The 24,222-nt window shown below is 37.0% G+C and overlaps 1 long non-coding RNA gene across 2 annotated transcripts; it reads left to right on the top strand.

Moving 5' to 3' along the window:
* The first annotated feature begins 17,878 nt into the window (after positions 1-17,878).
* LOC129417904 (uncharacterized) lies at positions 17,879-22,832 on the top strand. Of its 2 annotated transcripts, none has more exons than XR_008635899.2 (6): positions 17,879-19,288; positions 20,399-20,441; positions 21,053-21,173; positions 21,310-21,380; positions 21,447-21,545; positions 22,677-22,832. It is a non-coding gene; the product is annotated as an uncharacterized lncRNA (long non-coding RNA). The 2 variants fall into 2 exon arrangements; XR_008635897.2 differs by lacking the exon at positions 17,879-19,288 and adding an exon at positions 19,875-19,962.
* The last annotated feature ends 1,390 nt before the right edge of the window (positions 22,833-24,222 follow it).

Below are 24,222 nucleotides of genomic sequence, written 5' to 3'. Positions count from 1 at the left end.
TATGAGGGTGCTAGGCCATTTAAAGCTTTGTAGGTGATTAGTGATATTTTAAATTGTATGCGATATTTAACTGGTAGCCAGTGTAAAGATGCCAGAATTGGGCTTATGTGGTCATACTTTTTAGATCGAGTAAGTACCCTTGCGGAAGCGTTTTGAACTAGCTGAAGCTTGTTTACTTGATTTGCATGGCATCTCCCGAGTAGCGAGTTACAATAGTCTATTCAAGAGGTCATAAAAGCATGGATAAGCTTCTCTGCGTCAGATGTAGACAGTATATGGCGTATTTTCGAGATATTTCTAAGATGGTAGAATGCTGTGCGGCAGACGTTGGCGATATGACTATCGAAGGATAAGTTGCTGTCGAACATCACACCTAAGTTCCTAACCGTGGAAGATGGCACCACAGTGCAGCCATCTATGTGCAACTTGTAATCTGACATATTATGTTTGTAGCGATTCGGTTCAATAATAAGTATCTCTGTCTTATTAGAGTTCAGCTTAAGAAAGTTATGTGCTATCCAGTCACTAACATCGCTAAGGCAGTCTGTTAGCTTAGAAAACGTGTGTGTTTCGCTGGGATGTGAGGAGATGTAAAGCTGGGTATCATCCGCATAGCAGTGAAAACTTATGTTATGTTTCCTGATAATGTCTCCTAGAGGTAACATGTATAAGGAGAACAGGATAGGACCTAAAACCGAACCCTGCGGTACACCGTATTTAACCAGGGAGTGATATGACTCTTCCTCGTTTACATAAACAAAGTGATAGCGATTGGTTAGATACGACCTAAACCAGGCTAGCGTAGATCTGGCGGTTTTAATAGCCTGTCTGTATTGTTTAACACTCTCTTTCCATGCTGCACGCCATACCTCTAACTTTGTGCTTCTATAATTTCTTTCCATTTTCCTAGTTGCCTTTTTGAGTGCTGCGGTGTGATGATCATACCATGGAGCTGGCGGTTTTTCTTTGATTCTCTTTTTTCGAATGGGAGCAACGGCATCCAATGTGTTAGAACAGACATTGTTTAGGTTTTCTATTACAATATCTAGATCGTCACAGTTATCTGCTACATGTTTAATTTGAGACAGGTCTGGAAGAGTGCTAATAAATCTATCTTTAGTGGTGGAAATTATTGTTCTGGCTAATCTGTAGCATGTTGTGGATTGAGTGATCCTATCTAGAAGTACAGTGTATGACACAAGGTAATGGTCAGATTTTAGCGATATGTTACCACCTTAACCCTACCCCAAACCTTACCCTAAACCCAAAATCTTTTTATACAAAATGTTTAAATACGTAATGTATTCTTTTTAAATTATGCAACGTAACGGACAGATAATGTTTAGGAACATATTAGTAACAATATAGCATTCAAAGATAATTTAAGGTGCTACAGTCCTACGCAAAACAGTTTATTAAAATCATTTAACGTTACTGTTTAAAAAATCATAACAAACAGACAAGTGTAATCACAACAACTTATTTATTGCGAATATTAAAATCAGTACCAAAAGTAGTTAAAATGACGATGTGCTGCAGCCAAGGTCCTCTCTGGAGTATATGAAGTAAAGAGAAGTATTAAAGTTATTATTTCAAGAGTTTGATCCGCGTTGATCCGGCTTCCCTCTGTCACGGCGAGCTTTTTTCATTTCAAACGTACACCAACGGAAATGGAAATGACGCAAATATGTCACGTGGCACTCCAAGAGCCAATGAGCTGTTGATATCACTGCCGTAAAGCAATGTGTCGTAAAGCTTCTTGAGGCGGGATATTTGAATTCACTTTAACGAACGCGCGATCTGACTACGGTTGCTGATGAGAACTCGGATCAAAATCGCTGGATAAAGGGTTGAATTTGGATTTGTACCTCGCAATCATATGCATTTTAAAGATGTGGATTACAGCAAATGAATAAAAGTAACATCTTTTGTGAATGTATGTTGTAATTATTGCTTAGTAGTAATAACGTATTGCATAGAAGACAGGAGGAGAAACGCGTTTTTGTGTGTCATGGCAAACAAAATAAATATAAATACAGAAATGCTATTAATTTTTAAGTTTTAAAATGTTAAATATTGTGAAATTCTCTGAATATTATAATCATTTCATTAGGTAAGTGGGTAAACTGTCTTAAATAAGTCAGAAAATATGACTAAAAACATTGTAATGAGAAACGCCAATGCCCGCGATTTTAATATTTATGAATAGGAATAACTTACGTACAAATTTGTACGTTTGTAAAGCTGTAAATACGTAAAAAATTTACGTATTAGTCCTGTCAAAACGTCCATATTGTACGTTTCAGTGTGTTTTAAACGTAAGTAAATGTACGTATCGTACAACCATACTGAAACGTAAAAATCTAATGCTGTCATATCTTACAGGTGAAAAGTGATCCCAAGGGCTCTCATTTTGAGACTATTGCGATTGGAGCATCTGGCTGCACAAAGTCTGGTGGCATCTCCTATAAAATGTTCATAAAATTTTTATTGGTGTCAGTAAAACTTGTATAATTGAACAGCTCGATTGTGGTCTCAGCCTTGATAACTTGCACAAGTAGCTGTGATACACAACTACGGTATGCTGCACAATTTTCGAAAAGAGAAGCTGCAGTTTCAACATGTTCAAGCATCCAGAATTATAGCCATGTTAATAACGTTTGTAAGAAACCAAACCATTTGTAAATCCGTCAATATTTCAGCGAGATAAGAATGTTTGTGTTCGTGCAGATCACTCAAATAAAACAAACCTGCACAAAATAAAAATTATAGATGGGATGAATCAGCGTCAAGTCACACTTTGGACAGGAGATGGAGCATAGTAGCGGTATTATGGCAATTATCATAGTTATCCCTGTGCACGCTTATAAACAGCATTTTATATACAACTTTGTAATATATTACATTGACTAAAAGAAAATTCCATCAATACTTTTCTTAAGAGAATTTTCTTTAGAGGATTTATAACAGCTTTGTCTCCAAATCACAAATTAAACAAAATCTCTTCTGTTTCCGATGTTTTTAATTTATTGCGTTAATTAGATTAATTTGTTTTTAGGAAAAATAAAGTTTGAAAAATAAAGTGGCTGAAATTAAGTTTGATTTATTTGGGCATTCCTCTAGTCCTCTAGTGGAATGGATTTCAAGCAGGAGCGAGCCCCACTAGCAAGTTTGGACCCCATAAAAGAATATGAGGTTGGGGCGCCCTACCACATCCATTTCACACAAAAATACAAGCCAACTTAGCTATCTAAAATCTTTGAACATTTTGTGAAAATATAAACTTGATATCTTTAATATTGACTGAGAAAGTCATGTCAGCAAATTGAAATCATAGTGGAATAAATGTTTGAAATCAAACTGTGATGCTCTCACTTGGATTTGAGACTTTAGTCTGGTTTTTACAAGCAGAGTCTTGCATGTGTATGAATCCACTAGCATACAAGGTTGTGATAGTTAGACAATTATGCTAGCAGACTTTTTGCTAACAGAAGAATGCGGGCAAGTGGCTACAAATTCAAGATCTATAGCTGCACAAAAATTACATCCTTCTCATTTTCAGCGGTGATAAACATAACCAATAGAATTAACTTTTTGGTAACTGAATGCTAACATTATGGCAAAAGGAAGCTCTGGGTGAATAAATTATACACCTCTCTTTAAAAAATTACTTTTCTCTCTGACTTTTGTTTCCTTTCTTTTAGTTTCTGATGTACAGCCTTATACTTCCTCTTCAAAGACATCTCTAATTTCGCATATGATCTTACACAGTGACTGGCTGAAAAATGTGTCAATACTCGTGCTTTGCGCCACATCTAGAGCATCTGCTGATCGCGCGCACATCTCAACAAACAGACGTGACTTTATAGACAATTTCATAAGATGTAAACAACACTGGTCCAGAAGCACTTCACATTTCAGTTTTTAAACACTACATAAACGTTGGGATAAAATAGAACCAACAGAACATATAAAACTGAATCAACAAGTTAAAGGCAGGGTCCATGATCTCTGAAAGCCTGTGTTGACATTTGAAATCACCTATCAAACACCTCCCCCCCCACCCAAATAGAATATGGACCTTCTTTTAAATACACCCACCCCACACATACGCAACCCAGGCAACGGTATGTTGTTTAGAAGACACACACCTTACTGCTGATTGGCTACAAGTGTGTTTTGGTCATTTGCCTGATTCCCTTCTCCAATGCGTTTTTCAGAAATCGTGCACTCCGCCTTTAACAAACATCTTTAAGATATATGTGAAATAAAGAAAACAGTTGCAAGCTGAAACAGGAAGTGTCTCTGGACCAGTGTTGTTTACATTTTGCAAAATGGTCCGTAGACCTTTTGCGTGTTTGCAAACAGAGATGACGTATTTTGTGGGTGGAGCCCAACTGGTGGCACAACTTGTGTCCAGCTGACAAGCGCAGTGGGTGAGAAGAGCAAGTAACGCAACTCCCTCCGTAGATTAGACCACCTCATTTCAATTCACTTCGTGGCCTTTAGAGGCTGCCGCCTTCAAATATTGAGCTTTGCCTTCAAAGTCTGTGGCCTTAAAAGGATCCAGACCCTGAATTAGGCTACGTAAGACTGGACGAAACCATGCAGTGAATGGGGGGAATTAATAGAAACAATCCATATCTTTGTTTAATTGGTAACTTATTGGTAGATACATTTATAATTTCTATCACATTACTACTATTACTGTTACTAATGAAAATGATCCCTGGGGGGCTCAAAAGTACGTGGGCCTAGAATCGTCCTAACCCCCAGATCCCAACTCCCCCCCCCCCATAGTTGCGCCCCTGTGACAAGTAAGCAGACAAATGCACAAATGAAGGGGTGGTTTCCCAGACAGGGATAAGCTTAAACGAGGACTACGCATTAGTTTAATTAGGAAATATAACTAGTTTTAACAAACATGCCTTACTAAAAACATCACTTGTGTGCATTTTTGGCAAAACACAGGGCACCAATGTATTTTAGATATGTCAGTGCAAGTTGTTATTAGTTTGGACAGCTCTTACATTTATTTTAGTCTCGGACTAGTCTAATCCCTGTCTGGGAAACCGCCCTGAAGAGTTTGGTTCCAAAACGAGAGAACTCAGTTTTTAAAATTTAAAAAACATGAATCAAAAGATGTTTATTATTATGTTATCATGTTTTATTGTGCTACTTCGCTTTATTTTTTAGTTATGAAGGCTTAAGTCAAAACAAACCAACTGCAGTTTGATTGATCTAAATTAAACTGCACAAAGAAAAAAAATATCCCTATTGTTTAATCCTGATTGGATTAAGAAAATCTTGTGTGTGTGTGTGTGACATTTACACTATACAAAATACAGCCACACTTCAGTATGAGATGTGCGTGGAGCTCATGACATTTACAACTACATTTTTTCCAAAGGTGCGTCTATTATGCCACAAAATGTGTCATGTGCTTTACTGGTTGAACCAGTTATTCAACTGTTAAGATGCAAAAAGAAGTGCTTTAACAGTAAGAATGTTGTTGTTTTGTTACTACAATTAAACAAATAAAATGTTTAAATGCTTGTGTAACATGTACAGGGTGTAACTTCAAAAACAAGGTTAAAGTACAAATCAAATAATACAAATTCTGTCATTTACTCATCTTCCTGTTGTTCTAAACCTGTATGAGTTGATGATCTGATAAACACAAATGAAGAAATTGTACTATATGATGGTAACCACACACAGGACCCATTGACTTCCAAAGTAGGAAATACTAGGTCAGTGGCTATGTCAACTTTGTGCTTATTATTCATCACAATGTTCAACAAAAGAAAACTCACACAGGTTTAAAACCCCGTGAGGGTGGAGGGTGAGTAAATGGGAGAATCTTTAATTTTTGAGTGCACTAAGTGGTTAGAGCAGGGGTCTCCAACATTTTTGTGAGCAAGGGCTACCACAATGAATAAAACAGAGGGCTACTTTTTTATATAGTCTACATAAAACTTTTTTTACTTGTTTATTTTACTTAATTTTACTTGTTGGTATGTTTTATTATTGTTCCAAATTTTAACAAAATAATACAGGCACCATGTTGGAGTTCACTGCTTAGGTAGTCAGGCTTGTTACCCAAGAGCTACTGGTTCGAATCTCACAACCAGCAGATTGTGGCTAAGATGCCCTTAAGCACCTTAACCCCAATTGCTCCCAGGGCGCTGCAGTGATAGCTGTCTACTGCTCCATGTGTGTTTACTATTCACTGGATGGGTTAAATGCAGAGGTAAAATTCCATGTACGGGTTATTTCATTTATTTAATAGGTTTTTTTAATTACTTCTAAATGAACTATTCTATACAATGCTGACCAATATATATTTAATTCAATTATGTTCTCAAATTAAAACCACAAAGTAATATCAGCCAACAATAACACAGCAAAATCACCAGTGTTAAATTTTCAGGGATGGTGTTAAATACACAGTGTTGATGCTGTTTTAACACTATCTGGTAATAAAATAACACTGCCATTGCTAGGCCAGTGTTATATACACGACAGTGTCGGTGTAAAACAAGGGTGTTATCAGATTTCACACTGAGCGGTGTAAATCAAGCCACGCCTCCACTAAACATTTCCTGTCAGGGATTTTACCGCCATTTTCTTTCAAAGGAGGACTGAAGAGAGCAGGGCTGCGTTCAGCCCCGACAAAACGTTGCACAACGTTTATTAAACTTAAACGGTGATACATTGAACACCCTGTTGTGATGACGCAAGAGTTGCAACTACGGTAGCTGAGAGGCCATTCTTTGTGTTCTTTTTTAAATGTTTCTGAAGCCTGATGAAATCGTTATAAATGTGTGTTTAATAGTGTAAAAGACCCTCAATGTTACAGTCACTGACCTTGCCGTCCAGAATGAAAGACAACATTCCAACTTGAACCCATTGAGCGAGCTGTCTCTTTACTATCGCGTGGTTTTATATACATCTTGCCGTTGATTGGGCTGACATTTCTGACACACCCACCAAACAAGAGAAAACGCTTCTAAAACCTGTTGCATTCCGTTGCACACCGTTTCAAGGAAACATGTCGTTCAACCCGGAAACCGTAGCAAAACGTTGCGCACCGGTGTGAGATTGAACGTGCCCCAGGTAAATCTCATAATATTCACTTGTAGTGATGGGGAAATGAAGCTTCGAATGAAGCACCGATACTTCTCTTACTGTTTCGAACCATGATTCGAAGCCTCAACGAGGGTGTCGAAAACAGCGCCATCTTTTGGTTAATAAAACATATAGCAGTTGCTTCTGGAAAAAGCTCCGTCAATGAAGCAACAAGCTGATGAAATTCAGATGAATATTAATATTATGTGTACAAATAAAGCTTAGACAACATGTGTGTGAATTGTCAATATAATAAATGTATTTACTTATAAAAGGGTGGCAATAAATTCCAGTATGAGTTAATATTCATATGATTTAATACTGTATTGTACAGAATAATGTTCACATGCATATAATAACAGACGCGCACACAAGTATAAATAAATAAAATATTATATATACAGTATTATGTGGGACCAAAATGTGAATAAGGCAAATAACTCATAAAAAACCTCTAGGGTTCGAACCTTCTGACACGCAAAGCGAAGCGCGCACGTGACTAAGCAGAAAGTGAAGCTTCGTTTGTCATTGGTCACGTGATTTCAACGTTAGGTGTGTTCGACTTCATGCGGCGCTGCGCAGACCGATCGGTGGCTGACTTGAAGCAGTGCATTCCGGTTAGTATTTTTGTCCGACTTCAGCTGGCGCTGCAGGCACGTGATTGTGTCATATGGTTTTTAAGTACCGCGAGAGCGGTTCGAGATCAGCCGCCTGAGTAAGCCAGCGCAGTTCGCGAAGAGGAGCTGCACGGGCTGTAATGACGACACAGCTGTTTCACGATTGGTCGGATTCACCACATGACAACAATCACGTGCATTTCGTGTTTATTTTCACGCCCTCAGTTCCACAAATGCTCACAAATCTGTATTTTTATAACAGTTAAAGCTATTTTCATGTAGTCGCGATGTTATATTGTGTCATCTTCATCAAAATAAAATGGATAAAAAACGTATACCCACTACATTGGTATTTAAATAATATATGCTTATGTTGAACTCTTTATTCTTGTAAAACACTGCTGTAAGCCTCTTCAGTTCCACTCATGCTCATACACGGACATTCAAAACAGTATAATTCACTTTTTATGTAGTTTACATCTTACAAATCATGTTTAATGTGATTAAGCAAGCAAACGGCACGTGATCAGCCATGCCTGACGTAAATGCAGCAAGCTACGGGAACCACAGCGCGTCCGACTTCACAGGTGTGTTCGACATCGGCTGTGGCTGGATGTAACCGATCGGCGAGATTAGCCGCGTGCAGGCGGGGAGGAGCTGAAAACGGAGACGTGAAGTCGGACGCGCTGTGGTTCCCGTAGCTTGCTGCATTTACGTCAGTCATGGCTGATCACGTGCCGTTTGCTTGCTTAATCGCATTAAACATGATTTGTAAAGATGTAAACTACATAAAAAGTGAATTATACTGTTTTGAATGTCCGTGTATGAGCATGAGTGGAACTGAAGAGGCTTACAGCAGTGTTTTACAAGAATAAAGAGTTCAACATAAGCATATATTATTTAAATACCAATGTAGTGGGGTCTACGTTTTTTATCCATTTTATTTTGATGAAGATGACAGAATATAACATCGCGACTACATGAAAATAGCTTTAACTGTCATAAAAATACAGATTTGTGAGCATTTGTGGAACTGAGGGCGTGAAAATAGAGTGCCGAAGTAATGGCGTCACTTTGTAGGCTAAAACACGGAAGTGAGTTAGCATTTTAGCACTACGGGTTCCCTCGCCCTGAAGTCTATGGGTTTTTTGAATGGGTTTTTGCTAAATCGCCTGAAATAAGGTCTGTGGTTAACAAAACCTCTAAATATTTTCACGTTTTGTTCTATGACATAAAATACACCAGTTAAAATCTGCTTGTGATTTTTTTAAACTTTATTGTGCCTTAAAAACGGTGGTTGCTAACAAGTTGCTAATAGGGACTACATCCTTGGCGGGGAGTTTAGACGTCATCGTGACAAATCTTTCACTAGCCTTTCATCCTCAGGTTCTCAGAAGTTTACCTTTCAGTTAATATACATAACGTTATATATTTAGTCTTTTAAAATTGTAGTTTTTCCAAATATTGTTGTACTGTGGAGAGACTGTAGTTTGACATGTTTTGTTTTGTCCGGAGATGCAACCACAAGTCGTCGATGAAAGATGCTTGTCATGTGAATTATATAGTATATAGTTTGTTTTCAGTTTACTTATTTTATGAAAATAAAGATGTTTACTACAAAACTTGCTGCAATGTTTCTGTGGATCAGTGATTGGAGCATTTTGTTAACTTTTGTTTAATTCCCAGAGAACACGCTGATATCTATAGCTTGAATGCACTGTAAGTCACTTGTCTAACAAATACCAAAAATTAAATGTTAAACTATTGTATAGGCTACTGTTGTAACTATACACCAGTCAGCTCACAGTAATGTGAGATAAAATTACTACACAGGCTCTCACATTGGGGCTTGTGGATTACCAGGTAAAAATATATAGAAAATGTGAACAAAATTAGCATATATGGTTTATTTAGGGAACATGTATGGTTTAATTATAATATATTGTATTTAAGCATTGATGCTATTGGACAATTCTCTTTAAATTCAACATATATAATTATATATAACTATTATATTAAATGTTTGGAATTTAACTGTGTTCTGTTTGTTCAGAGATTGTATAGTTATCTTATAAATACATAGAACACTTTATTTAACTCCTCTATCTCTCCATAGTTTTACTTAATGAGACTTGATAAACCTTGTCCCTCATGCTGGCCCTTACAATACCGGTAAGTAAACCAGCATCTAAGCTGCACTGTTATGTCCAGATTTATAGTGGTTCTCTCTCCTCGATCTATGGTTTTCTATCGTCTAAGTAAGAAAAAGTACATAAGATTGGAAATTGATACGGCAATAGCTAGGGCTTCTGAGATGTTTTTTTTCTGGCGAATTAGCAAATGGCATGCAAACATACAATCAAACATAATACAGTGAAAGATAATCTTTAAAGTTTATTTGGGGCACAATGATCATGCATAATAACCTTAATCATAAAGAAAATAATATTAAGGTTTATATAAACTAACGAAATAATAAACTAATAAATAAATAAAACATTAACAAAAAAATCTCAAAGAGGCACGGGTAAACAAAATGTCTAACATTTCTGGAAATAACGAATGGGCAATATTTCTCATGAAAAAGTGGATAAGTGTCCATAAACAGCGCAGATCATAATGAGCGAGCGTGTTTTTTAAATAAAGTTTGAGGAAGCTTGATGATGACGTTGATCCGCGACCGGTGCGCTGTAGTCCGTTTATAGCATACCGTTAGCATTTTATATCTGACGGCTTTATTTAGGCTTCAAAATGTATACATTTTCGATTAACTTATAAAGATTATCTTGATAGACAAAACGTGTAAGGTTCATAACTCTTTGTTGAACACAGATCTTATTTTTTGCGATTTTCCAAAAGTCTATGGGAAAAATGAATGGCTTTTCGATCGAGGGAACCCATGCGCCGCTAACTTCCGGGTTGGCCTACAAAGTGACGTCATGACTTCGGCACTCTATACACACGAAACACACGTGATTGTTGTCATGTGGTGAATCCGACCAATCGTGAAACAGCTGTGTCGTCATTACAGCCCGTGCAGCTCCTCTTCGCGAACTGCGCTGGCTTACTCAGGCGGCTGATCTCGAACTTCTCTCGCGGTACTTAAAAACCATATGACACAATCACGTGCCTGCAGCGCCAGCTGAAGTCGGACAAAAATACTAACCGGAATGCACTGCTTCAAGTCAGCCACCGATCGGTCTGCGCAGCGCCGCATGAACCCAACAAACATTTGGACGTGTGATGACCGTTGAAAAGACGTCCGTTCGTCACGTCCCGTCCGCGTTGAGGAATATATCCAAAATGAAAGTTGAGCCGACGTCTTTGACGTCATCTGGCCGTGAATTACACGTCTTTTCTGCACGTCCCTGGACGTCTAAATGCGCCGTATTTTGGATGTTTAAATGTGTTCCTGCATAGTTTAAATATATGTTTTAAGCCCTCATATAGCAAACATGTGGACGTTTTATGACCGTTGAAAAGACGACCCTTCGTCACGTCCCATCGCGGTTGAAAAATACCCTAAATTAAAGTTGAGCGGACGTCTTTGACGTCATTTGGCCGTGAATTACACGTCCTTTCTGCCCGTCCCCGGACGTCTAAATGTGCCGTCTTCTGGATGTTTAAATGTGTTGCTGCATAGTTTAAATGTATGCATATAAAATGAATATACACCCATTGTGTAACATCGTGAAAGGCAATCAATTGTATTGAGGTTTAACACATTCACAAAGGTTCAAAATCAGTTCAAAATTGGTCCAGTCAGACCTGAACGTCCATAAACCGTTTTAACCACGTGTACTTCACAAACACATTAAAGAATACATTATTTGTGGCCATAACAAAAAAAGAAGCATGTTCTGATTTAGCACTTTTTATTTTTTTTAACCATTTAACTATAACAACAACTTCAAAACACTTTCTATAAAGGGATAGTTCACCCAAAAATTAATATTTAGTCATTTATTCCCTCTCATGTTTCAAACCTGTATACCCTTCTATGTTCTGCTGAACACAAAGATATGTGAAATAATGTTTTTAACAAAGCAGATCCCACAACCCATTACTACAATTGTAAAAAAAATATTGACAGTTAATTGGTTGTGAAGTTACAAACATTCTTCAATCTTTGTGTTCAGCAGAAAATATAAAGGTATACAGGTTTAAAACATGTGGATAAGAAAATTATAACAATTTTCCTTTTTTGGTGAACTCTCTCTTTAACACATCACAGCTGTTTGGCTTTTTTGGATCCACCACACCCAGCTCTTCCTGGAGCGTGCTTGAGGTGGTCTGCCATAGCTGCATCTATTTCCGAGTCTGTGGCATTTGGGCTCCACCTCTTAACAGCATCTGAAGGAAGAGAAGAATATGTTTCTTTTTCAAATAAATACAATTAAAATTTTGAGGTAAATGACATGCACTTACTTTCAAAATCTTTATGGTCTACAGCTAAAATGATATATTAATATTATATATATTATTGTACAAAATATGCTCTGCTTTAAATAAGTGTTAGATCAGTTGTGGGGGATACAGCATTTGTCCCCTCCCTCTAAAAAAATCCCAGTGGTGCCCTTGAAAAAGACCCTTAACTAGGTGTGTCAAAAAATGAACAGGATATTTCTGATAAAGACAGGTGAGCTGTGATGTCCCCTGAATAGATCAAGCATAACAATAAAATTACAATCAATATACAAGAACAAGTTTTTTTAGATCAACATTCCCCAAATTACCTTGAATAACATAATACAAAGGTGTGCCTTTAAAAGACTTCTTTTCCAGATGTCCACCACCCCTCATATTGAACTTTGCCATAAGACAATTTGACATCATTCTGTGAAAGAAATGTAAGATTACTTCACCTTAGACAAATAACCTAAAAGGTCAATAAATCACAATTAACAGTAATGAGCAATTGCATACAATGTTTAAACATACACTATGTGTTAACACTTCACAACTTCACTTGTTTCATCTACCATGTAACAAGTGCTATGAACTATATCCTCATCCCTAACTTTGGGTGACAAGTAACGGCTTACACTGAAATTATGTTTTGATTTCTTGTTTTAAGTATGGCTGACTGTTTAAGTCATTACGAACATTAAAACTTCTCAACAAGTGATGTGTGACGGATTAAATCCTGAATTGAAGTAATATAAATAGCTGGGTTAATTATGGTGGTAATCAATATATATTCCTTAAATATTATGCAGGATTACACAAATCAAGAGAAATACATACCTGTTCATAACGTTGTCCACGCAGTCTCTGACAGAATATCCACCAACTCAGACAGTTGCTGGACCTAAATGTGAAAACAATTGAAATAATGTTATAGAAAGATAGATGGAAATATATATACATATTCTTTATGTCACAACTTACGCAGATCACCTTGTTATCAACATATTTGATGTATTCATAATGCACAATACACAGTCATATAGCATTTCTTACATGTTGCATTTGAAGCTGAGGCCAAAGGTGAAGAATCAGGTAGTCTCCATCCGGTAATTTTTTCGTTGTGTTACCTCACCTGTACAAATAGAGTTAATTATATGGTAGTGTAAAATATTAACAGTAAATCACTTCACAGTGTAATACTGCATTAGTTATGAAATCAGCTGGCTGTACTTTTAGGTCTTTGTGGTTGAGCAATGACAGATATTATAAGCTCTGTATTTGTAACTATTAACTCAGATTCAGAGAAATGTAAATATGTTTATACTCTTAGCTTTGTTGTCACTAATGTAAAATCTTGCATGACACCTTGCATGTAATTTCATCAAGTACAATAAACATACACATGCACAATGTATTTTAAAAAATACATAGTAGTGTAAAATATTAAAATAAATCACTTTTTATATCAAAGTTTTTGGATATTATGTTGACATTCAGGCAAAACCCTGACTCATGGAATACATTTTTACCTAAAAATGAGAATGACATTATAAAGGCAAAAGTGTATGCACTTAGGAGCCTAGCAATGTGTTTGTATAGTGTGGGAATGCACCAAAAAAAGCATCAGTAGCACGTACGTCTCATAGTGTCACAGCTTATTCTAGGGTATAGATCAATCACACCATTGTGATACCGATGTTTACTGTCATGAAGTGTGCCTGTGTAAACAAAATACACCAAAACAATTTATATACATTTTTGAGTTTCATATCAAAATATATAAGTCATTTTTGAAAGCATCATGTTTTTTCGTAGTATTAAGCAAAAGCAGTCAAAAACTTACAACTTAATGTAGGGTAGACAAAGTCAGGGGTCGGGCACGCCTCATCTAAGTGTGGTGGACACAAAACTTGATCTTTAGCACAAACAAGGACATATGAAACATTAGAACATTAACAAATGTGTAGACTGTTTAAGTCATATCTACAAAAATTCATATCTACAGTTTTCCATACCTTTTTTTTATTGTTTGTAGAATCAATGCACATCTTTATTTGGTTTGTGTTGACCTTCAACTGTAAATAAAACGAAATTGTAATTAATGATATTAACTCCACAATAACAACTCCAATTTGTTAATGTATTTTCAAACTGAGACATTTACCTGACTTGGGTTTTGGGTGGTTATATTTTGGAGGGTCTGTGTAGGACACAGTGCCTTTAACAGCTTGTTTATTTTTATTTGGATGAGGTTCTGCTTTTCCTTTGTACAAAACAAAAGCAAAGGAAGTTAATCAAACAAACACTTCTGCTAAACTTTTAATGCAAAACAGTATTTAATATTTTGCATGTGCAATGTTTAGGCAATCAAATCATCGTAATTCCATTAATGCCAAATAACTTTTTCAGATAATTTACTTTCTGAAAGAGACTTTCAAGAGGCTACGTTAATAAGTTACTTTGACTGTATCCTTAAACATACTTTATATCAAGTTCAAAGTACGTTAGCTTTTAGCCTTCTAGCTAATTGTTGCAATACTCAGTGTGGACAATTCTGGCAACGTTTATTTCGGAGCCTTCGTGTCAAACAAGTAAAACTTAAGCACGTTAATCAAATAATACACAATGTACTTACCCAACAGTAGATTTTGAATGATATATAGACAAAACTCCCTCGTAATCGCTCCTCGTGTTTGAATGTGAACTTCCGGAAGAACGCGTGACGTGGCCACTATCTCGCGAGATAATCTGTCCTATCGCGGGATTTTGTAATATTTCTTAAAATAATATTGGAAGCACAGTTTTTGAAATTACATCCAACTCACACCTAAATGGTGACCGGATATGTATCTGTTTTACATTTATATGCATACATTCAATAATAAAACAGGTGAAATAATGACTAAAATGCAGTGTGGCTTTGCAATCACACTGGGCACTTTGTGATTATAATTTATTTAAACAAGATAAAGTTAATATATTTACTTTGTATACAAATCGTGTATTTCATAAAGATTATCCTGTTTTTTTCCTACTAGTCTAGTCTAGACGTGTAAAAGACGTCAGTGGACGTCTATTCACAACCTCTTAAAAACCTACTTTTTGCACTTAAATTAATTATTGCAGTATTAACCAAGGTGTAAGCACTGCATTTGCATATTTCACAATGACTTTATAGAAGGTTTATGATTTTTTATAGAGGGTCATGATGGACTATAAATGCACGTGTAAAAGACGTCACCTAGTGACGTCCTCTTACAACCGATTCACAGGGTATAAATATTGAAGCACGCGTAGTAAAAGTCAAAGTAACAATTATACATGCAACCCCATAGAACTATAGACATGTACAAATGTATCTGAATGCATGTTTATGAAATGTTCCGTGTTACATATTTTCACCGATTTGTGCCGTCATACCGCGACTATTTTTGGCCAGGGACACGACGTTGCGGTCGGACCAATGTTTGCTGGGAAGTCGAACACACCTCACGTCTCCGTTTTCAGCTCCTCCCCGCCTGCACGCGGCTAATCTCGCCGATCGGTTACATCCAGCTACAGCCGATGTCGAACACACCTAGTAACAACACAAGCTTCGTATCAAAGCTTCATCTGGCACGCCCACTTTTGCTCGACACAAGCTCCGAAGCCTCGCTTCAAATGTAACATCACTATTCACTTGGTTTAGCTAAATTAAACTGTTATTTCTCTGTCTGACTCTACGCAGCCATATGCCAAAAAAACTAAATAAGATATTTTCCCCATTTTATTTCCCCTTTGTTCGTTATTTGGTTCAGTTTAATCAGAGCTACCTTGTGTTACGTTGTTCCCTTGTTAGTTTAGTATAAAGTTAAACTGCTAGCTAAAAGTTTGAACCAAGAAGGATAATATTAACAGGAGACATGAATGAAAGAATTGAATCATGATAAAACGCGACATGCACTACAAATTGAAGGTATGAAATTAAGTTAAATGAAAGCTCGTTTATTCACCATATGATGCTCGTTATGAGGTAATCATATAGGCTAGATACCGTGAGTTAACGAGGTCGTTTACATGCACGCGAGTGCACGGATATCGGTTAATTATTCAAATTACTGAAAAACACGGAGAAAACCGCAACCGCATTGCCATGTGTTTTTCCAAGATGTATGCAAACAGGGAAAATATCACCAAACCAACAATTCATTTTACCAAAACAAAACCTCACTATATGTCATCATTTGTATGCACAGATTGCTGGATTGGATGCATTGTGTGTTGTAAGCTTTTCGTGGCGCTAGATGTCAGACAGATGCAAATGGCAAATACATACGAAAGTGTAAAACGTGTATGGCGAACATTTGTTTTTCTGTCATTATAGATGCTAGTTTGGTGAAAGTACACACTGAGTGCTTCAAATCATTCAGAAGAGATGCTGTTTTTAAGGCAGTTTATTAAAGAAGACCTGACATGGATGACTTCCAATGAGAAACGACTGCTAATACTTATATAAATTCATTACAGAAGGTACGTTTATATATTTATGTAAATCATTTTATTTGACATAACTGAACAGTTAACCAATCTTTTTAGTATAGTTTTGTACATATTATGGTTATTAATCTGGCAAGAAAGTCACATGACCTGCTGCCAACTTTAATAAAAAATATATTATCTTCTCATACATCGTTTTGCTATTGATATCATATTAAATAGCAATTAAATTGATTACTAATTTGGAAATGTATAAATGAAGATTCATATTGTCTTGAGTGCTGTTTTTAATATAAAAAGAATGTTGAGTTTTCAGAGTCTTTATTGTCATTTTTTTGTGATAGGACCCTACCAGGCTATATTTGAATACGGCATACCCATGAATTCTGAACTGTTATTCCTTAACCCAGTTTGGAGGATAACAGCTTACCAACTAGTTATGCGAGTACACAGAGTACATTAGTACTGTACACTGTCTCTAACATGATTTGTTATACTGAGATGATTTTGATTCAAATAACTGTTAAAACTGCACCCTTTTTGGTATTTTCTTGACTCTTTTTGTCTTTGAAAATCTGCAGAAATATGCTGAGGCGATGTATTGCCGAATAGCCAACATACAGGACACACAGGACAAACACATCATCATCATCTGAGACAACATAGGGATGAAACACACTTTTTTTTAGCAAATTTTAGCATCACACCCCTGCTGAAAAAAACAGCTAAAACCAGCTTAAGCTGGTCAAGCTGGTTTTAGCTGGTTTAAGATGGAAATAGCTGGTTTTAGCTGGTCTCCCAGCCTGGCCAGGCTGGTCAAGCTGGTCTCCCAGGCTGGTCAAGCTGGTCTCCCAGGCTGGCCAGGTTGGTCAAGCTGGTCTCCCAGGCTGGCCAGGTTGGTCAAGCTGGTCTCCCAGCCTGGCCAGGCTGGTCAAGCTGGTCTCCCAGCCTGGTCAAGGTGGTCTCCCAGGCTGGCCAGGTTGGTCAAGCTGGTCTCCCAGCCTGGCCAGGCTGGTCAAGCTGGTCTCCCAGCCTGGTCAAGGTGGTCTCCCAGGCTGGCCAGGTTGGTCAAGCTGGTCTCCCAGCCTGGCCAGGCTGGTCAAGCTGGTCTCCCAGCCTGGTCAAGGTGGTCTCCCAGGCTGGCCAGGTTGGTCAAGCTGGTCTCCCAGCCTGGCCAGGCTGGTCAAGCTGGTCTCCCAGCCTGGTCAAGGTGGTCTCCCAGCCTGGCCATGCTGGTCAAGCTGATCTCCCAGGCTGGTCTGTTTTATGACATTTTAATTTGTGAATCCTTTAGATAAAAATGTAAAAACTCATTTTATGAAAATACTTATATTTTTAAAATTTAACAAAAGTAATTGATCAAGTTAAAAATATATTAGACACATGCAAATAAATCATCTTTGTATCTTTATTTTTCCCTTTCAAAACAAGTGCCTTTTTGGTAAATATTTTTCTAGGTTGCTCATATTATATAAAGTTTAAGAAGCTACAAATATTTTATGTTTACTATTACATTGATTTTAACACTGGTGGGCCATGTGATTTCCATGTGATGAATTCAGGAGATGGATTAGGCTATTTTTGTAAGCATTATTATGGTTGTTTTATTTTTAGTATATTTTCATCACAATGTCTAAAATATAACGTTTGAAATATAAATTTTAAGAATACCATTAATAATGTAATAACATCCAACCTTTTCTCGGCTTTCTTTATACAGTGCCACAGACAGCTCCCTCAGCCTTTTGTAAGCAAAGCATGCCCATGCGGGCCCACTGTGGGGTTTACTGTGGGACAGTGTGGACAGGGCAAACTCACACCACATCCCAACTGCGCCCCACACAGGGCCCATATGGGCAGGGCGAGCAGGCTCCTTATGACTTTTCCCTTTTGAGCCCCATGGGGGTTTTTAGTGGGCATGCCCACAGAAAACCCACACATGCCCCATATTTTTTAGCTTGCCCCCATTAGTTTGCCATAGTAGGGCCTAATAATTTTTTAAAATATTTTATTTTTAAAATAAGTTATTATTAAATTATTAAAATAATTATCATTGGTTGTTATTATCTTAGCAGATAATTTTTTTATGTTTATTGTTGTTGTTAAATCAAAAACCAGTTACTACACTTTTATTATAATAAAAACATTTCTTTTATTTTTTTATAAAGCTCTGTCCATTTAGAACAAAATGTGCATGCCTGTTTATGAAATAATTGAACCCACCCCCGGATGAAGATCTAAAAAGCTATGTTTTAAAAGCACAACATTTCTGTTAATTTTAATAGAAGAAATATTTATTGTTAAACAAGTTCTTATTTTCAGTTCCGTCTGGTTGTGGGACATCGTTTTTACCATCTTTATAGTTTTTTTAACATGTTGTCTTTTGTTATGTGTTATTAGCTATGGTTATGATTAGTCATGTTCGACTTCATGCTGCGCTGCGAGAACCGACATCATACGTTGATGACGTCAATGTATCGCGAGAGCGAGTCAAGAATTACACTCTCGCGGTACATTGACGTTATCAACCTGTCAGCGCAGCAAGAAGTCGAACACACGTATTTGCGGGCGCGCGCCTCCGTCCTCGTGAGTTCAAAGTGGATTTTAACCGTTTACCTCAGGCGACAGTTTTCATTTATATGGCAAATTCTAAGGTAAGTTTTTATTAGTGATGGCGAAGTGAAGCTTTCTTGAAGCAGTGAAGCTTTCAACCCAATTGTATCGGGAAAAGGTTCATTACTCGAAGCTTTTCAAATCAGAGCTCAATGAGGACCTCTGCTGGTGAAAGTGCTGTTTCACAACATGTTCCACAACCAAACAACGTATTAATTTAATTATAAAAGCAAAACTTAATGGATTGACAAATTAAGGATAGATTCATAAATAAATGTAACACTATATTAAATACATGACCAAAGCATGTTCCATTTCATGCGAATGGTACTTCAAACAAAAATAACAAATTAAGGATAGACGTTGTCTCAAAAGTATAAAGTGTGAACCAATAAAAAAATATATCATGGTATTAAGTGGTGCAGAAAAGGCTTTTTACTACTAATATATTCTATATATATCATAAACTCACTATACAGTAATCGATTCCGTGTAATGCAATACTCCAATACAACCCATGAGGGCGCGCCGCGCATCGCACAATTCTAAACATTTGAATCAGATAACGAAGCAGTCACGTGGGTGTGTGTGAAACGAAGCTTCGGACGTCATTGGTCACGTGATTTTGCCAGAACGAATCAAGCTTCGATACAAAGCTTCAATGAAAATCGGTTCGTTTTTTTTTGACACACGCTTCGGAGCTTCGGTGTCACCGGTAACATCACTAGTTTTTATTAATTCCTGGTTACGTCATTAAAATAAGTTCACAGTTATGTTTGTTTTGTTTTTAGTAACAGTTAATTCGATATGACTCAAATATTCTGAACTTTAATGTTGAATGTTGATACAGTGGTTTGACTGAGCTCGTGACGCATCTGAGCTAATGTAGTAAAGATCTTTTATTTGTCTTTCTTACCTTCTATAAATATGTGTTATCCTCGTTTTTCAAATGTATTTGACATTGTTTAGTTAATTATAACGCAAGTTATTTAAATGTAGGGTTTAACGCGTAAATGTAAGGTTATTTAACTTACAGTACGGGCACACAGTTTACAGTGACGTTAGCCTGTTAAAACTGTTAAGAATTTAAACAGAAGCCATCAATTCTGGATTAATAACTATTGTATATTTATGTTCACTTTTCTTTACAGGTCATTTTCTTGTTGTGTTTTGATGTTTTCCATTGGCTGAAGAGTAAGTATTATTGCATCCAAAACATAAGTGCTCAAAAAGTGCATATCTGGTTTATCATTGTCATTAGGAAAATATAAGAAAATAATTTAGGATACAATGGTTATTGTTCAGCACAGCAATTCATTTATTTTGTATGTCAATATTCCTTCTACAGTATGTAGGCTTACATATTTCAAATCCTTTGTTTTCAATAGACAGAGACAAAAGTTAATTCATAGTTCAGAGTGGATGTTGACATAAGTTTTAGAGAGCTTCATGTTGACATATAAAATTGGTCTTTGTGGTGGTGTACATAACAGCATTATTTTCTATCTTTATGTATTATGGTTTTAATCATAATTTTTTAAATGATGGCTATGTCCATGAGCTACCACCCACCATTGGAACGCACCACCAAGCTAGCATGTTGTAATAGAAATCAATCATTTACAATTTATTTTTGAAGCATCTACCCTACAACATTACAATGCATTTAGTATTTGTTTTGTATTCAGGTCAAATTCTACTAATCATAATAACAAGATACAATGTTTTGTATTTCACAATTTATATTTCTTTTGAAAAGGGGCCATTATTTGTTTTTTATTTTATGTGTTTTATATTGTTGGCAGATTACCATGCAATTTGAAGAAGTGTGATAAAATACACAGAGGTGAAGTCATGTGTCTTTCCAGATGCCCAATCTGTACCACTCAAAAAGTAATGAAGTGACAGTGTACCATGACAAATAATGTAAACATTCTTTATTTCTTTCAAAGTTGTACTTGGGCCACAGTTTTTTGTATTTCTAACCAAAACATTACATTTATGATTGTATACTAATGAAATATGTTTTTCTTTTTCTGAACTTTATCAAACGCAATGATAGCTAAGATGAGCCTGAAGAGGAGATTTGGGAAGATGCTGTTTATAAGTCTTTGCTTTGCCAGATCACCTGTGGTAAGTTTGTAAAACATATATTAAAAAATAGGACCAGACCATCATCTAATCAAATTTTTTCATCAGGTCGAGATGTCTGCTAACAAGATGCCTTGTTGGTCTGGACGAGTTTGAAGTCTCTCACAGACAGTCCAGAAGGTCTGGAGTCCATCTTAGCTTTTATTGGTAAGGGACTGCACCAAAGGCTGTTTGACCCACACGTAAAGCAACCACTCAATGTTTGCTCTGTTCAGCATCTCTTGGGGGGGGGGGGGGGGTTTAAAGTTGATATGACCTAAGTATTCCGACCCTTTACTCAGTACTTAAAGGAGCATTTCACCCGTAGAAACATTAATCTTTATTGAAAGTGTGTCATATTTGTAGTGGAAATGTAACATACATTTTGTATTTGGTGCCTATTTGACCGAGAAAAGGGGTGTTTGTAGTCTCTACCCCTCAATAAAGATATTGGACTTCCTTCTTTCAATGATGCAAAATTATGATTTTTACATCATTGAAAGAAGGAAGTGAAACACTGAAATCTGTATTTCTCCTGTCTCAACCACAACTAAGGAAATGATGCACCACCATTCGAAAACATGACTGGGGTTCTAACCATACAAAGCTTAATGCAAATGGGTGAAGTGTCCCTTTAATTGAAGCACCTTTTGAAGTAGCAGTTACAGCCTCCGGTCTTTATGGGTATGACACAGCAATCTTTGCAACTCCTGGATTTATTTTTAACCAAAGCGATCAGAAGCACCATTCACTTCTATAGTATTCTTTTATTCTACTATGGAAGTCAATGGTGCTTCCGGTCAGTTTGGTTACAGACATTCCTCAAAATATCTTCATGTGTTCATCAGAACCCATCAGCAACCATCAAGAGAAATTGGAGGCAGCTGAGCTATATTGCAGATATTGATGCAAATGATATGTATAATGTAAATATAATATTTATTTTTTCATACATTTGCAGTTTCTAAAATTCAGTTTTTACTTTGTCATGGGGTATGTATTGTAGATTTATGAGGAAAATATCTAAACAATTACAGTATCATGCAACAACCTTAACATTTAAATGTGAAAGGGGTCTACCCTGAATACTTTCTGAATGCACTGTAGGTGATCTTGATTGAAGCTTATTGTCACCGTAAACACAACAGCTTTCTTCCTTCATCAGATGGCTATGCTTTGTTTCTAGACAGACCATTAAAGAACACACACACACCCTGATGTGCAATAACAAGATTTTTTTATACATGGGCTAAAAATACATCATTTTTGAAAATGAAATAACTTTTGTTTTCTCTTTAGATGCTTTCATCGGGTTTTAAGTACAGTATGAGCCAGAATGGAAGGGTGTTGGTGGCCATAAGAAGACTGTGAGCTAAACCTACAACAAAATTCATATTTGCAGTTTTCCTATAAATTTTTTTCTATTCAGATGAATAAAATGACTTTTAAATATTATTTTGTTTTCATATTTTATGTTTTTATTCTGTATTTGGAATATTCCACTTCCGCACTACTAACTGGAAACCTAACTGTTTGAAAGAATTAGTTTTTATCTATAAAAGATCAATTTTAACAGCTGCTTTCATGTTTATTTAGAAAGGGTAGGCACATGCCATCGTTCACATTCAAACTTTACCTACTTTAGGTGTTTAGTTTTATGGATGGGGTTGTACTGTAGGTAATGAGCAGCAAGTTGCATTCTTGTAATAATTACACTAAAACATGATTTGTACAGCAAATCATTTGGTGAGTATTGAAATTTAAAGTAAAATCTTTATTTAGTGTTAAAAAGTGTGTTAAAACTGCTTTGCGATATCAACCTTGATTCACCTATGTTGAAAGTGTGACGTTGAAACAACATTGAAATGTTGTGAAATCAAAATTGAAACAACGTGAAGTCAACTTTGATTCACATTGCAAAACCAAAAGGTAATTCAACGTTGATTCAACTTTGAAATGCAGGCTGAGAAGCTAAGACCAACCTAAACCAGCTAAAACCAGCCTGGCCAGCTAAGACCAGCCATTCTGACCAGCTAAAACCACCCTGGCCAGCTAAGACCAGCCTGACCAGCTTAAACCAGCCTGGCCATCTTAAACCAGCCTGACCAGCGAAAACCAGCCTGACCAGCTAAGACCAGCCACCTGACCAGCTTAAACCAGCTAAATCCAGCCTGGCCAGCTAAAACCAGCCATCCTGACCAGCTAAAACCAGCCTGGCCAGCTAAGACCAGCCTGACCAGCTTAAACCAGCCTGACCAGCTAAGACCAGCCTGGCCAGCTTAAACCAGCTAAAACCAGCCTGACCAGCTAAAACCAGCCTGACCAGCTAAGACCAGCCATCCTGACCAGCTAAGACCAGCCTGACCAGCTAAAACCAGCCTGACCAGCTAAAAATTGTCGCCAAAACCCCTCTTAAACCAGCATGATACACCAGCTATGACCAGGCTGGGAGACCAGCTATGACCAGGCTGGAGACCAGCTAAAACCAGCTTGACCAGCTTAAGCTGGTTTTAGCTGGTTTTTTCAGCAGGGACACTCAACACGTCAGAGTGAGAGTCAGAGTGAGCGTCGTGCATCAGAGCTCCGTCGAGTTTATCATCCAAATCCTATTTTCTGACTACCTTGTTCCTATTTATATAATATAACATATTCGTTTATCTCAAGAATACTTTACCGTGACGACTATTGAGCAGTACTACCACGTGAAACGATTTATCACTGCTAAACACCCAGTGTTAGCATATAGCCCGCTAGCATCAACAAACAGCCGATCTAATGGCGGACTCATCCACTGTATGCTATTCAGACCTGTCCTCACCTGAGCGGGAAGCTGTGGAGCAGTTGA

This window comes from Misgurnus anguillicaudatus, chromosome 7 (assembly GCF_027580225.2).
Source record: "Misgurnus anguillicaudatus chromosome 7, ASM2758022v2, whole genome shotgun sequence".
NCBI classification, from domain to species: domain Eukaryota; kingdom Metazoa; phylum Chordata; class Actinopteri; order Cypriniformes; family Cobitidae; genus Misgurnus; species Misgurnus anguillicaudatus.
This window is presented reverse-complemented; position numbering and strand designations above follow the sequence as displayed.